Source organism: Aulonocara sp. 'chitande type north' Nkhata Bay, linkage group LG7, assembly GCF_057382095.1.
Source record: "Aulonocara sp. 'chitande type north' Nkhata Bay isolate Kocher_YH1m ecotype deep benthic linkage group LG7, A_spYH_male_GT1.1, whole genome shotgun sequence".
Lineage (NCBI taxonomy): Eukaryota > Metazoa > Chordata > Actinopteri > Cichliformes > Cichlidae > Aulonocara > Aulonocara sp. 'chitande type north' Nkhata Bay.
Genome location: NC_141350.1, coordinates 573,331 through 590,447, shown reverse-complemented (window position 1 = coordinate 590,447; position 17,117 = coordinate 573,331). Strand labels below are relative to the sequence as shown.

The 17,117-nt window shown below is 46.2% G+C and overlaps 1 pseudogene; it reads right to left on the bottom strand.

Annotated features, from left to right (window-relative positions):
- Nucleotides 1–13,996: 13,996 nt before the first annotated feature.
- Nucleotides 13,997–16,779, bottom strand: LOC147324221 (sterile alpha motif domain-containing protein 3-like; annotated as a pseudogene).
- Between the last annotated feature and the right edge of the window lie 338 nt (nucleotides 16,780–17,117).

Sequence of the window (17,117 nt, the reverse complement as noted above, 5' to 3'; positions counted from 1 at the left end):
TGATATCTGATTTACAGTGGCATGGAGATTTTCAACTAAGCCTAACGATCAAACATAATAAAAATATTTTAACTAGAAAAACGTTTTCTAGATCTTTGTAAGTGTTAGGTGTGGCTGTGTGCAGACAGGAATAGGACCCAAGGTGCAGACTCCGGAGACAGAACTTAAACCAAAACAGCTTTAATGCTGAACTCAAACATAACATAACTGGGGAAAAAAGGTCAAAAATAAACTAACACCGGCGGACTGCCAAAACACACAGCAAAATAAACAGTAGATCGCGACACGGACACAGAGAAACACAGGGCTTAAATACACAGAAGGAGCAATCAGGGAATGAATAACAGGAGGGAAACACAGCTGGGGCAAATCAGAACTGACGAGACCAAAGAAGCGTAAACTGAAACACACTGAGATAAGACAGAGACCTTCAAAGTAAAACAGGAAACACATAACACAGACTGAACAAAGACACAGACTCACATGCAGGCACTACAGAGGGAACAGAGACGTGGGACCAGGGCAGACACAAACACTGACTGGACACGGGGATATAGGAACTAAGGATACACATAGACGCGAACTAGACAAGGGGATGCAGGTGATAGGGGAGACAGAGCAACTAAAGAAGACAGAGACATAAACCATAAGACAGAACTCAAAGAAACCAAAAACTAGAAAGTATAAATAATATCATAAACTCAAAAACCCTGGGTCAACGACCCAGGCATCCTAACAGTACCCCCCCCTTAAGGGCTGGCTTCCAGACAGCCCAAACCAAAAACAAAAAAAACAAAAACAACCAAACCAGGGTGGGCGGCGGGGGAAACAGGATGGAGGGCTCGAAACAAACCAAACAAAGAGCCAGAAACAACAAAACAAAACAAAAAAAAAATGCAAACACTGGAGCCCAGAAAGCAACAGAACAAAAAACAGGAACAAAGTCCAAAACAACAGCACCAAGGCCCAGGCAAAGTCCAAAAGCAAACAAACAAAAGAGCTCACGAAAGGCGCAGAGGCCCAGGCAATAGTCTCAAAAATGTTCAGGGGGGCCGGCCCGGAGGCTAACGGCACAACAGTCCAAACCCGGGCAGGTCAGAATCAGAATCAGAATCAGAATACTTTATTGATCCCTGGGGGAAATTATTTTTTGTTACAGTGCTCCATTTTAAACCAACATTAAGACAAGACAGACAATACGCTAACTAAGAATAGTACAATATATACATATATATACATACATACATACATAAGTCACTTATAAATAAATATTTGGAAAAGAAACATGTGTAGTTGTAGCAGCAAACAGTGTGTTAAGTGGATGCGTTGTACAGGGAGATGGCCACAGGCAGGAATGATTTCCTGTGTCGTTCAGTGGTGCTTTTCGGTAATCTCAGTCTCTCACTGAACGAGCTCCTGTGACTGACCAACATGTCATGGAGTGGGTGGGAGGTGTTATCCAACATTGTCTTTATCTTGGACAGCATCCGCCTCTCCGACACCACCTTGAGGGAGTCCAGCTCCATCCCCACAACATTGCTGGCCTTACGGATCAGTTTATTAAGTCTGTTGGCATCTGCGACCCTCAGCCTGCTCCCCCAGCATGCAACAGCATAGAGGATCGCACTGGCCACCACAGACTCATAGAAAATCCTCAGCATTTTCTGGCAGATGTTGAAGGACCTCAGTCGCCTCAAAAAATAGAGACGACTCTGGCCCTTCCTGTAAAGTGCTGTGGTGTTTTTAGCCCAGTCCAGTTTATTGTCAATGTGTACTCCAAGGTATTTATAGTCCTCCACAATGTCAACACTGACCCCCTGGATTGAAACAGGGGTCAAGTGTTTCCTGGTCTTCCTGAAGTCCACGATCAGTTCCTTGGTCTTTGCCACGTTGAGCTGCAGATGATTCTGCTCACACCACGTGACAAAGGAGTCGACCACAGCCCGGTACTCTGTCTCATCATCCCTGCTGATGCATCCAACCACCGCAGAGTCATCAGAAAACTTCTGAAGATGGCAGGTCTCTGTGCAGTGGCTGAAGTCTGTGGTGTAGAGGGTGAAGAGGAAGGGGGAGAGGACAGTCCCCTGTGGTGCCCCTGTGTTGCTAATCACCTTGTCAGACACACACTGTGGGAGACGTACATATTGTGGTCTTCCTGTCAGGTAATCAACAATCCAGGACACCAGAGAAGCATCCACCTGCATCGCTGCTAACTTATCACCCAGGAGGGTCGGCCTGATGGTGTTGAAAGCACTGGAAAAGTCAAAAAACATGACCCTCACAGTGCTCGCCGGCTGGTCCAGATGGGTGTAGACACGATTGAGCAGGTAGATGATGGCGTCCTCTGTTCCGAGACGAGGCTGATAAGCGAACTGAAGGGGATCCAGATGTGGTCTTACTATGGGTCGCAGCTGGTCCAGGATGAGCCTTTCCAGGGTCTTCATGATGTGGGAGGTCAGTGCCACGGACCTATAATCCTGGGGGCCACTGGGACGAGGCGTCTTTGGTACAGGGACGAGGCATGATGTCTTCCACATCACCGGGACCCTCTGCAGACTCAGACTCAGCATAAACAGTTTATGAAAGACTCCACACAGCTGGGGGGCACAGGCCTTGAGGACAAGGGGACTCACTCCGTCTGGTCCAGCAGACTTGCCTGAGTGAAGTCTCCTCATTTGCATCTCAACCTGGTATTGAGTGAAGGTGATGGGTGGGGGAGGGGTGTCAGGAATCTCACAGGAGGCAACATGTGAAGAGAGAGGCTGGCACAGTGGTGTGGCTCTGGATTCCAGGCTGACTGCAGGTGAGGTTGTGGGGGTGGGAGCAGACACTGTGGTGTCGAATCTATTGAAAAACAGATTCAACTCGTCGGCTCTATTCTCACCTCCCTCAGGTCAGGGGGGCGGCCCGGAGGCTGATGGTCCAATAGCCCAGAAAACAGGTCAGGAGACCGGCCAGGCGGGAGGCACCGGTGGCGACGGAGCAGATCAGGAGGCCGGCCGGGCGGGAGGCACCGACTGCGACCGAGCAGGTCAGGAGGCCAGCCGGGCGGGAGGCAGCGGCGTGGTTCAGGGGGCCGTCCATGACAGCAATGACGTCCAGTCATCGGCCGGACAGGACGTGCAGGACGAGCAGGCCGGACGGGACGAGCAGGACGTGCAGGCCGGACAGGACGTGCAGGCCGGACGGGACGTGCAGGACGAGCAGGCCGGACGGGACGAGCAGGCGGTGCAGGACGAGCAGGCCGGACCGGACGTGCAGGAACAGACAGCATGGAGACCTCAGGAGCAGACGAAGCTGAACACTCGGAGGCCGGACCAGGCGGAGCTGCAGACTCGGGGGCCGGACCAGGCGGAGCCGGTGGTGGCTGAACGGCCCCCTCGGACCCTCCAGCGGAGACAGGCGGCTGAACGGGCCCCCCCTCGGACCCTCCAGCGGAGACAGGAGGCTGAAGCGGTTCCTCGGACCCCCCAGCAGGAAGAGACAGCTGAAGCGGTTCCTCGGACCCTCCAGCGGAGACAGGAGGCTGAAGCGGTTCCTCGGACCCCCCAGCAGGAAGAGACGGCTGAAGCGGTTCTCCAGAACCCCCAGCGGGAACAGACGGTGGAGTGAATGACTGAGGTGAGAACTGAGCAGGTGACTGAGCTGATAGGTGAGCTAAAGTCTGAGCTATGGAGAGAAGTTTAATGTGTATTGACTCTTGTAAGAATGGTAGTAATGGTGCGTGAGGTGGTGGATTAGCAGACGGTTGGGCTAGGTTGTCTGAGCTTACGGATCCTAAAGAAAACTGCTGGACGGGCTCACATGAGCCTCCAGCGAGGTCAGAAACAGGTGCAGGTACCTGCCAGACACCAGCCACTCCCACCCGAGGAGAAGGTACAGGTGCAGGAGCTAACTGGTTGCCGGTCATCCTAACCCTGGGAGCCGGGACAGGCACAGTCAACGGCTGGGCAGCTGCTGTCCCCACCCGAGGAGCTGGTACGGTAGCAGCGACAGGCAGAGGCTCAGCCAGCCTAGACACCAGAGCAGGGACCAGCTGGACCTCAGCCTCCCTCACCTGAAGCACTGAAACAGGTGCAGGGGAATGCTGGGCCCGAGCTGCCCTGGGAGCAGGAACACAACGGTGCGAAGGAGCAGGCTCAGCAAACACAGACTCCTCTAAAATGTTTTTTTAGCTTCCTACCACCACCACGTCTAACAGTCTTAATAGTCTCAGTCTTAGCAGTGTTCATATGATAGTTTCTTTCCAGCTCAGAGGAACGAAAGCAATCATCACTCACCACCGGGAGTTGCTCCGCAGAAAAAGAGTGGTGACGGTGTGAGCGTCGCCTCCTCCGGGAAGTGGGGGGTGGCAAACTGGGCTGTAAATCCTCCAACGGACCGGGCTGCGATGAGGAATCAGAGAGTTTGTGAAGCTCAGAACGTGGCAGACCCAAAAACAGAGCGAAGGACTGCAGCGGAGTGAGTCTAACGTCCGGCGTCACATAATCTTTCTTCCTCCGCCGCTTAACCCTCTTGTCGGACTGGTAATCCAGGGGTGAAGGCGGAGGTGTAGCGACCGGAGAGAATGAGCACGTGCTCAACCTGATCGCCCGAGACATAGGCGCTGGCTCGGCCGTAGCCATGGCAGTTTGGAGGCTGCGGGGCCCTCCCGAAGCCAAACGTGACCCATAGAAAGGTGACTGGAGCTCCTGGGCATGCTCAGCTTCCTCCCTCACGATCTCCTTGAGGAAGGCAGAAACTGCGGGTCGCTGATACCACATGGAGTCTGCTGGGTCCATGTTCTGGTCGCGATCTTCTGTTAGGTGTGGCTGTGTGCAGACAGGAATAGGACCCAAGATGCAGACTCCGGAGACAGAACTTAAACCAAAACAGCTTTAATGCTGAACTCAAACATAACATAACTGGGGAAAAAAGGTCAAAGATAAACTAACACCGGCGGATTGCCAAAACACACAGCAAAATAAACAGTAGATCGCGACACGGACACAGAGAAACACAGGGCTTAAATACACAGAAGGAGCAATCAGGGAATGAATAACAGGAGGGAAACACAGCTGGGGCAAATCAGAACTGACGAGACCAAAGAAGCGTAAACTGAAACACACTGAGATAAGACAGAGACCTTCAAAGTAAAACAGGAAATACATAACACAGACTGAACAAAGACACAGACTCACATGCAGGCACTACAGAGGGAACAGAGACGTGGGACCAGGGCAGACACAAACACTGACTGGACACGGGGATATAGGAACTAAGGATACACATAGACGCGAACTAGACAAGGGGATGCAGGTGATAGGGGAGACAGAGCAACTAAAGAAGACAGAGACATAAACCATAAGACAGAACTCAAAGAAACCAAAAACTAGAAAGTATAAATAATATCATAAACTCAAAAACCCTGGGTCAACGACCCAGGCATCCTAACAGTAAGCAAGGACAGTGTCTCAAAGCAAAAAGCAACAATTCAAATCTCAAGACACACACAGCTGGGGGGGGGGGGGGGCTTTTAAATGAGCAAAGAGCTCCAAACCTTGTTAAATTAGGAACTGTTGCTGAATTAAGCAGCAAAAGTTCTGTCTCGGATATTCGAGGATTTTAAGAGTCATATATATAAAAATTCCCCTCTTGCCCCTGCGGGTGATCTATCCTTCAAGTTCGGGTCCTCTACCGATGGCCAGGGAGCTTGAGGGTCCTGCGCAGTATCTTAGCTTTCCGTAGGGCTGTGCTATATATAAAACGATGAAGTTTTCCCAAAGACATTTAGCCACAGTTTTTGCCTTTTGGTTTGGTATTGGAATGGCAAGGGCATATTTGGTGAAATGATCTGTCAGTACCAGGATGTCTTTGGTGTTGCTGGTATCGGGCTCGAGACTGAGGAAATCCATACAATTGAGTTCAAGTGGACGTGATGTCCGAATGTTAACCAGAGGAGCAGTTCTCTCTGGCAAGCTTTTCCGGCGAATACACCGGCCACAGGTCTTTATTTTATTTTCCATATCCACTGCCATTCTTGGCCAATAGAACCGAGTCCTGGCCAGGTCAAGGGTCTGTTCCACTCCCAGGTGGCCCATATCATTGTGGAGGCTGTGGAGAACAGTTTGCCGCAGTTCTTTTTTTTTTTTGTGTGTGTCCCGTTTGGATCTTTAGCCATCAGAATTGTTGTCTTAAGGCCAAGAAAGATGCCAAGCGGATTTATTTTACCAAGTGGATCATCATGGCCTTGCCATATTGGTCCATTTGATTGACCTTTATTATAATTATGAATTTATTTTATTTTCAGTTGCTACAAACGGGACAGACGTGACTGGGGGACAGGACAGGGAGAAAGAATGAAAGAAAGAGAGGGAGAGAAAGAAAACCCAAGGGGGTGAAGAGACGGTGAGAAGGGGGGGAAGAAAGAAAAAAAAAAACAAACAAAAAAAACAAAACACCTGGGTCACCTGTATGGAGAAAAAAAACAGAAGAGAACGCAAACAACAAAGAGCAACATAATAAAAAAAACAGCACCATCACAATAAACTAGCTAGCAGTAGATATCAGTAGATACTAAGTAATAAACGATATTGTGCAGCACGCAAGATAGACACCACACAATGTGCTTTGAGGCAGCAGCCAAGAAATGTAGTCCGCGTCTGTGAATACCCGTGTGTACACCTGTGTGCATACCTGTGTGGATCAGCATGCTTGCATTCCAAAGGTTTCTCCATGTAACGATCTGCTAGGGAGTGTGGGGAGCCACAGCCCCGTCCTCCAGGGTATGAAGCAGGTATGGAGGAGATCAAAACTCCAGACATCCAGAGGCCCCCAGAACACAAGAGACCAAGGAAGACCAACAGAGGGGCAGCCGCGCCACTGTCCCAGAAAGAGCTGAGGAGAGTCCCAGATGAGGGCTCACTCAGCAGCCGCGGAGCAGAAGCCAGGGGGAGTTGCAGTGACGCGCCCGTGAGCTCCGCCGGCAGCCAGCTGTGCCTGAGTGACCGAGCCCCAGGCCGAGAGGCCGGGGGCACCCCACCTCCGAAGTGGCCCGAGCGAGCCCCAGGCTCCAGGCCCCGATAAGCGGCCGCCAAGGAGTGAGCCGGTGTGTACCCGGACGCCCACCCCCGACACAAAGAACCAGGTGCACCGACACCTGAGGGAGTCCGCCACTGGCAGGGGAGGTGGTGGTGGGTGGAGATAGGCCTCCAAATCTCTGTGGAGAATGCAAGGCAGTGCCGGATCAGCAAAACCTAGAACTGGTGCAGTGGTAAGTTTGTCAATGAGAGTATCAAAAGCCAACTGACATTCAGGACTCCACCTGGAACCAAAGGAGTGCTTGGGATCAAACTGTGAGCTCTCAGAAGTCTCATTTTTAGAACTTTTGTGTGAGGATGGGTACCCACGTGTGAGGTTGTTGAGTGGCTTGGCGATCATGGCATATCCCTTAATAAAATGCCTATAGATTAGATTAGATTAGATAGAACTTTATTAATCCCTCGGGTGGGTTCCTCTGGGAAATTCGATTTCCAAAAAAGCACAGCACCGACAGAAGTTACAGAGTTACAGAATATTATATATATATATATATATATATATATATATATATATATATATATATATATATATATATATATATATATATATATACACACACACACACACATATATATAAATACAGAGACAATATAAATAAAATATACGAAGGGGATAAATAGAATAAATAGGAATAAAAAATAAAAATACAAGTGAATTGCACATTTCAAGTATTGAGGTCTATTGCACTGTTGACTATTTACAAAAGTATTGCACAAAAGGTATTGCACAGTGAGGTGAAGAGGCACTACAGCTTAGTTGTTCCCCCCTCCTTTGTCCTCCTGTTTCCCCTCCCTCTCCCCTCCAGAGAGGAATTAAACAGTTTGATGGCGTGTGGGACAAAGGAGTTTTTAAGTCTGTTAGTTCTTGTCTTTGGGAGAAGCAACCTGTCACTGAACAGACTCTTCTGGTTGTTAATGGCCGTGTGCAGAGGATGCCCAGCATTGTCCATAATGTCCATCAGTTTCTTTAATGTCCTTTTCTCTGCCACTGTCACCAGAGTGTCCAGCTTCATGCCGACCACAGAGCTAGCCTTCCTGATCAGTTTCTCCAGCCTGGATGAGTCCCTCTTTGCTGTGCTGCTCCCCCAGCACACCACAGCATAGAAAAGTACTCCAGCAACCACCGACTGGTAAAACATCCTCAGGAGCTTCCTGCAGATGTTAAAAGACCTCAGCCTCCTGAGGAAGTACAGTCGGCTTTGGGCTTTTTTATACAGGTGCTCTGTGTTGCATGACCAGTCCAGTTTATTGTCCACCCACAGCCCGAGGTACTTGTACTTGTTGACCACCTCCACCTCCTATAGTAGCCAGCGAATCCCAGAAAAGATTTCAAGGTCTTCAAGTTGGTTGGAATTGGCCAGGATTTCAAGGTGGCAACCTTTTCTGGGTCTGTCTCAACACCATTTTCTGAAACAATGTGGCCCACGTGATCAGGTACCCTGCTGGGATAATAGGCTGGCCAAAGGAGGAGATAGAAGCCACTGACATAAAGACAAGAAAGCTCCTTACCATGCATGGAGGGTTTCACCCCAAGTCCAGCACCCTGAGGCTGTACGCTAAGCGGAAGGAAGGGGGCCGGGGACTGGTGAGTGTCAGCACCACAATCCAGGATGAGACAACGAACATCCAAGAATACATTGGGAAGATGGCCCCAACTGACCGAGTGCTCAGTGAATACCTCAGGCAGCAGAAACCCAAGAAAGAGGAGGGAGACGAGGAACCATCATGGAAGGACAGGCCCCTGCACGGTATGTACCACCGGCAGATAGAGGAGGTGGCTGATATCCAGAAATCCTACCAGTGGCTGGACAAAGCTGGACTGAAAGACAGCACAGAGGCACTAATCATGGCAGCACAAGAACAAGCTCTGAGTACAAGATCCATAGAGGCTGGGGTCTATCACACCAGGCAAGACCCCAGGTGCAGGCTGTGTAAAGATGCCCCAGAGACAATCCAGCACATAACAGCAGGGTGCAAGATGCTAGCAGGCAAGGCATACATGGAACGCCATAACCAAGTGGCCAGCATAGTGTACAGGAACATCTGTGCCGAGTATAACCTGGAAGTCCCGAGGTCAAAATGGGAGATGCCCCCAAGGGTGGTGGAGAATGACCGAGCTAAGATCCTGTGGGACTTCCAGATACAGACGGACAAAATGGTGGTGGCTAACCAACCGGACATAGTGGTGGTAGACAAACAGAAGAAGACGGCCGTAGTGATCGATGTAGCGGTTCCGAATGACAGCAATATCAGGAAGAAGGAACACGAGAAGCTGGAGAAATACCAAGGGCTCAGAGAAGAGCTCGAGAGGATGTGGAGGGTGAAGGTAACGGTGGTCCCCGTGGTAATCGGAGCACTAGGTGCGGTGACTCCCAAGCTAGGCAAGTGGCTCCAGCAGATCCCGGGAATAACATCGGAGATCTCTGTCCAGAAGAGCGCAGTCCTGGGAACAGCTAAGATACTGCGCAGGACCCTCAAGCTCCCAGGCCTCTGGTAGAGGACCCGAGCTTGAAGGATAAACCGCCCGCAGGGGCGTGCTGGGTGTTTTTATATATATATATATATATATATATATATATATATTAGGGGTGAATGTAACATATCAATCAATCAATCAATCAATCTTTATTTATAAAGCACTTTTCATACAGAGAAAATGTAGCACAAAGTGCTTTACATAGTTAAAAGCAGCCCACCCCACCCTCCAACTCACTCCCCACACTCTCAATACACATATATCCCCCCACCCACACACACATACACACACGCGCACACTTAAAGAGTAAAAATTGGGCTGGGCTCGCATGAGCCAAGTGAGGAAACACTATAACAGGGAGCCGTCTGCACCGGGAGCCGGTCACAGACCGCAGCCTCCAGGCTGGGCACACAGCAGGAGGGAGGCAAAGGAGCCCTCCAGCCAGGCTGAGAGGACCCCAGAGACCCAGCAGCCACGGTCAATAACAGCCCCGGTGCAGAGAGCGCCCTCCGAGGAAACACTGGAGATATGACGCAATACAATATATATAGGGTAAGATGATAAAATAAATAAGAACAGGATACAATATAAATATAAATAGAATAAGAAGATTAAAAAATGAATAAGAATAAAATCAAACAAATATTAGGTAAATCCTAAATTAATAATAGAATAACAGGATAGAATAAATAAGCATAAAATAAATAAACGCTAAGTAAAAGCTAAATTAAAAAGGTGGGTCTTGAGCCTGTTCTTGAAAACATGTACGTTCTCTGCGGCCCTGAGCTCCTCCGGCAGGCTGTTCCACAGACGAGGACCATACCACTGAAAAGCTGCCTCTCCGTGAGTATGTGTCCTGACTTTAGGGACAATTAAAAGGCCAGCACCAGAGGACCTCAGGGTCCGCGAGGGTTCGTATGGTAAAAGCAGATCTGAGAGATAGGAAGGCCCAAGACCATTAAGACATTTAAAAACCAATAAAAGAACTTTAAAATCGATCCTGAAATACACGGGGAGCCAGTGCAGCGATTCTAAAACCGGTGTAATATGTGTTAAATACTTGTGAATTTCACCCAAAACACATTTTTTTTTGGATTAAATATGTCATTTTTGCATCTCAATCTCCTACCTGTGTGACCTGAGTCTGTGTGCGTTCGTGTGTGTGTGCGCGCTGCGTGGTGACGTAGGCGCGTGCATGTGTGCCCCGGTCACAGCTCCTTTCAGCATGGCCGGAGGAGAGGTGTACTGGCAGGCGCGTGACACACACAGATCAGACACATATTTCTATGTTGCAGATGTGCAGTAAACAGCCAAAGACGTAGTACTGTCTCCTGCCTCTTACTTTCACGCCAGAACACAACGCAAGAACAACAGGCGTAACACATGAACGGGTTACAGGTGCAATGACACTCGTATCGATATTGAACCGTTCGATACAGTGCTTTCGGTTCGGTACGCATATGTATCGAACAATACAAAATTACAATGAATATGACTGCACATTTACTCCGACATCATCCTAGTGCAAAGACAAGTGGAAGCAGACAAAAACAACAAGCATGCATGCTACAAACTTTACCCGAGTCATTTAGACAGCCGTTAGCACATGATTCTCCTTATGGGGACCTGATGTGTTTAATGTGCTGCTGAGAATATAGCCCAGAAGAAGCGTATAGTAGAGCTTTTATTTTGGAAAGAGCCATTTCTCTGTAATAAACTCTCTTTTCCAAAGATGAGAGATTCCTCAATCAGATACAGGGCTCGCAAAATCGCTAGCCCGACGTCCTGGGGCTATCGATTTTTCCAGTCGGGCTACCAAAATCTATCGTAGGAAGGAAAAATATATGTCAATGCTTTTGCATTCTTTCGGAAATGTAACTGGGTAATTATGTCATTGGCATCGGTGAGCCACTGTCAATATGTGACATATTGAAGTCGCGTTTGAATTTGCGCTTGGTTTTTGCTTTCACTCTGCAATCGTGCGAACTGTGTATAGAGAGCGACAGCACTGATTGGTGAGTGATGATAATTTGCACACCAATTCCTCTGACATCGTCTTATTAATCGTTAGCTTACTATGCAAACATGACAAGTGAACTCTCCCGCAGCAAGCTTAAACATGTGAGAGGTTGATTGCACAGAGAATCGCTGAGCGTTATGTGAGTGTGTGTGTAAAAGAAGCAGGATATATATTTTAGTTCTGCTGAGCCAAATAAGACAGGTCAGGGTGAAGAAGTGACAGCAAAAGAAAAGCTTACCACAAAACAGAAAAGTTATGACAAATCAGACTATAAGGCAAAAAGAAAGTGCAGCTTTATGGTTTCATGGACAAAAGAATTTCTGTGGCTGCAATATGACGAGCTAAATAACCAGGGCTGCACATAAGTGGTCCGCAGGTGCACATTCGCTGTCGAAATAAAAAAGGTGCACAAGATAAGAAGTTGCAATGCGTGTTTGCTTACATAAGATTTTCAGGAGGAGGACAGACATTTGTTTAGAACTCTTAAAGATGTCGAAGAAGCAAGCTCCTTTAAGCAATTACTGTGATGTTCCTCCACCTCCAAAGAAATGTCAGAAGGAGTCCGAACCACAAAAGAAGCACGTATTCTCGGAAAAGTAGTTGCAGGAGGTGAGCTGTCTTCAAATGATGAACGCACAGAGATGTGGTGCGGAATGTGCCGTGAAAATTTAATAAATGACAAATTAAAAAGGCATGAACATTTTTTTTTGTATCGAAAAAATATCGAACCGTGACACCAAAGTATCCTGCCTAGAAGATCAACAGGACCCTGAGAGCCTTCATCAGGAACTCAATGGGGATGTGGCGGACAACACTGAAGGTTGCCAGTTCGAGCCCCGGCTTGGACAGTCTCGGTTGTTGTGTCCTTGGGCAAGACACTTCACCTGTTGCCTGCTGGTGGTGGTCAGAGGGCCCGGTGGCGCCAGTGTCCGGCAGCCTCGCCTCTGTCAGTGCGCCCCAGGGTGGCTGTGGCTACAATGTAGCTTGCCATCACCAGTGTGTGAATGTGTGCGTGAATGGGTGGATGACTGGATATGTAAAGCGCTTTGGGGTCCTTAGGTACCGTGGCCCCTAGAGACAAAGCACGTACAAACTCCAAAACACTTGCAAACTCCAAAACACTTGCAAATTCCAAAACACTTGCAAAATCCAAAACACTTGCAAACTCCAAAACTCATGCAAATTCCAAAACACAACAGAAGTGCTCCAGGACGCCAGGGGCAGTGTTGAGCTCGATTTGCAAAATAAACGGCAAGTTTGTCTGTATGGGACGGTCTAGTCTCCGTCGCGCTTCCCAGGTTGCCTAGCAACCATGATACTAACCGCTGGAAACGTGTCATACAACTTTGTTTGACAGAAATGAGGGAGAACATATTTTGTTAATTTGTTTGTTTGTTTCTACAAGAGCTTTGTGTGATTTGATAAGTATCTGAGGCTGAGACCACAGGACAGTAAAACATGATTTTTGGGCTTCATTTCTGTACTGAACAGTTATTTAAGATTAGCTAGTAAATAACAATTAGCTAATGTTGTTCATGAGACTAAAGTCATATCACTTTGGTAATGTAAATATAATATGGCCAATATTATAGTTATTATATTAATCATTATTAGCTATTACAGCAGTGAACATGAACTCTGTGTCAGCCTCAGTACAGATTCAAGTTGCAGTTATTTATATGTCTTATCACCTTAAATCTTCACTCAAAGACAAGTATCTTTGACAGTGCATATATAGGTGTATCATATATAAGAGACAAATGTTGTTCCTTCAGTATGTTGGCATTACTAAATTTGGCTCATTGCTTACATATATTTATAAAAAGAAAATGTACAAGCTGTGATAACTGTTTCTGATAAAATGAAGAGTAGACTGATATATGAAATATTCCTTTATTGGGTGAGAAAATCAGACCATGTCATAACTGCTTTAAGTCATACAGAATAGATATCAGAGCCTTAAACAGGCTGACTTCTGCTAAATCTGTCACGGTCTGGCTGGCCGACCGTGGGGCTATGGGGGAATGAGGACCCAAAACGCAGACTCTGCGATGCAAACAGTGCACTTTATTTACAGTGAAGATAACAGATGCCCAATAAATCCCCTTTGCTCCCTAGACTCCCATATGTGTGTTCCCCTCCGACGTCCGTGCTCGTGCTCCCGGCAGTTGTGTTTCTGCACACCCTGTGCGTGCTGCCCTTCTGGTCCCTCGTTCCACCTGCAGGACAATACAGAAGCAGCCGTTAAACACTGAACCCGCGCGCACACACAATGCGCACTTCCTACTACACACTCAGAAATTAAAGTACAGAAATGTACCTATAAGGGTACAATGGCTTGTCACTGGGGTGGTACCCTCTAAGGTACCGTTCTGTACCCTAAACTGTGGGTACTGATTTGTACCCTTGTAATTTGTACCTTTTACACGTCAAACCTGTACTTTAAAGGGCAAAGTTGTACCCTTAGTATAAAGTACAAAAAAGAACCCTTAAAAGGAGTACAAAAATGTCTTTCTAAAGGTTCAGTATCTACACACAGATTTCCTATATTTTTCCTCTCAAGATTTGAAAAATTGAAGATACAAAGTCAAAAATACTTGTCACATTTATTACCTTCTTAAATACATTGCTTAACTGTTACATACAAACTGTTATCAACACAGTATGTGTCATAAGCTGCAACATCAATTTCCTGTCCAGGTTTTAGCAACGTCCATTCACTATCAACTCTAACACTGTATGAATGAAAATGGTTGTCATATAACAGAGGAATGAGAATTTTTCCACAAAAGACCCACATTGTGTCAATATTAACACAACACCTGTTCTCTGTGTTTCCTATACACATGTCGTCTGAAAGATTCATATTTTTTGAAGGAAGAACAGCAGTCACTGAGTCCACAGGTTATATCAAAATTGGCATCACCTATGTGCTGAATAAGCTTTGTCAAACTAAAGGTTCTTCTGCCACATTTGGAGCACTGATATGGCTGAGGCATGGTGGTCAATACAGAAGATTTATTTGTCTGGTGACTGTGATTGGTAGAGGCCGGTCCTCACCCTCATCTATTTTCACAATGTACTTTTGGAGAAAAATCAGGGTGTTCTTCAGATGTTTTGGGTAAGCAAGGTTGAAGACAAAATACAAGCAGAAAGAAGAGATGATTGCTTCAAAAATACACGAGCTTCTGCACACTTCACTGCCATCCAACTTCACAATGTTTGGAGCGCTTCTGGAGAACACTGGTTTCCAGTCTTCATAAAGTAGCTGAACAGTTGGATAGGGGGTTTTAGGATGAACCTTTGAAGTCAAAAGAGAAGGTAGAGGAAAGCAATATCTTAGTCTCTTAACAAAAGATACATTTGTTTTCCTTTTATATAGACTAAATATTTTAATACACACACCTCTCCAAGTATGACAAAGAGATCCAGTTTCTCCTTGAAGACGTATGGCAGGAATAAAAGTGCAGCCCTTGTGTCAAGATCTGCCAAAAAAACCCAAAAACAACACAAGATCACCCATGCATTTTATCTGGCATTTCCAGTTACCTATAAAAATTATATAAAATGGAAGCCTTGAAGTTAAAAAAAAAAAAAAAAAAGCAAATACCTGGTAGGTCATCAGTGAGAGCCTCCTCTCTTGCATCAAGGTAGAGCTGGTAGAGTGGGGTTTTCCCTCGTGTAACGTCAATCACCTTTGCTGCAACACATGAGAGCCCTTCACGAAATCGCTGGCTTACATTACCCGTTGTTGGTTAATTAATTTTCAGTACAAAATAACAGTGTATGAAAATGAAATAATCTAAAGTTGATATTAATTATGTATGGTGCTGCATAATTATTTTTTTATAGAATTTAACAACAATACTGTAAGAAGTTACATGAACATAAAAAAAAAAGGAAAGAGGGACAGATGAAGAAAACAAGGTCAAGGGCAAATAAAATTTACTACTATAAACATGTTAAATGTGACAGCTATTTCCAAGTTCAATTCAGCTTTCTGACTTACACCAGTAGGCATCCCTAAGAAGGGGTACTTCTTCAACACATCCTCCACAGGCATACCATTTGCAATTTCTTTCTGCCGCCAAGCAAACGTTTGCTGCATATGGTTATGAACCACCATGGTATCTGGTTGCATCTTCTGATATTGGCACTGTAAGACCTTTAAGTGGGCGTCTATGGATAATAAATCCTCTCCTTGGACGCATGGTCCCTTGAAAGAAAGCAAGAGTGAGAAGAGAAAGTCAAAACAGATTAGAAACCCAACATAAGACTAAATATACAATTAGAGCTGACACGATCTGTGCATCACAAAGAACTCGTATCGGTTAAAGTCTCAAAGTATTTTCATTGCTGTGAAAACAGTTAAGTGTTTGTTTTTATTGCATGAATTGAAGTATAAAACACTACAGTAACAATACATATGGTAGAAACAATGATCATATTAACTAAATCCTAAAAGTGCATAACGGCCAACATGTATGTTTCAGACATACTAACTTCATTATAAATAAGAAAATACCTTATTGAAGTTGACGAAGTAGATGGTTGCCAGTCTTCTGGAGAGACAGTCTGTAGAGTCAGCGTCACTGAAGATTCCTTCATCCTTGACACAAATTGGTTGAATTTAACCTGCTTTTTGAAGGATCCTTGGAAAAGGTATGCAACCATAGTCTCAGTAAGACCGCAGTCAACTGTGTCACCATCAACCTCATTGTCTGCAAGATAAATGGTAGTACAAACTCTAAATTCCATGTAAGAATATTTATCACCACATTTTTACATGGGTAAAAACCGTATATCACACACATTAAAACCTTTTGTAATACTTCTTTCAGTTCAAAGAAATATTCATTAAAAAAAAATAAGTAAATTAAATAAAATAAACCAAATCTTTAGAGTGAATCCTCTCGATATGCAAAGTTTTCATTTTTAAATTTAGATGTTTGTTTGGGACTACTGGACACAGGAGAGCAGAGTCTGAGCATGCTTTTGTGCCCTTTCAAGTTTGGAAGAAAAAAAAAGACTAGAATGCTGTAATTTGTTAATATTCACTACTAAGGTGACTCCTTTCTCCAGATTTCCGACAGTTTCTGCCGTCTGTTCTTTCAGACCGATTACTTATAGCGATAACACCCGGAGGACCGTATTACAAGCTCAGATTACATGCTGAAAAAGTTCCCACATTGCTTAAAACGCGACTATCAAACCCCACTAAAAAAGGTACAGATAGTTACCCCGAGGTCCAATATTTGTCCTTAGACTGTATTAATGTCATTTTTGTACCTTGGGGCACAGTAATGTACCCCTTCCGTACCCCTATTTCTGACTGTGTACTACACACTGACTTGGAGTCTTAGCTTAATGATCCCGCGCCGGTGGGAGCTCCAACACTCTCCTAAGTAGCTCCCCCGACGAGCCCTGATCACCAACAGGTGTGTGGCAGGAACTTCAGGTGTGGCCAGTCCTCCTGCAGGGCCACACCCATCAGGCCTGCATGTGGCTGTTCTCCATCCTCCAGCCACACATGTACACACCG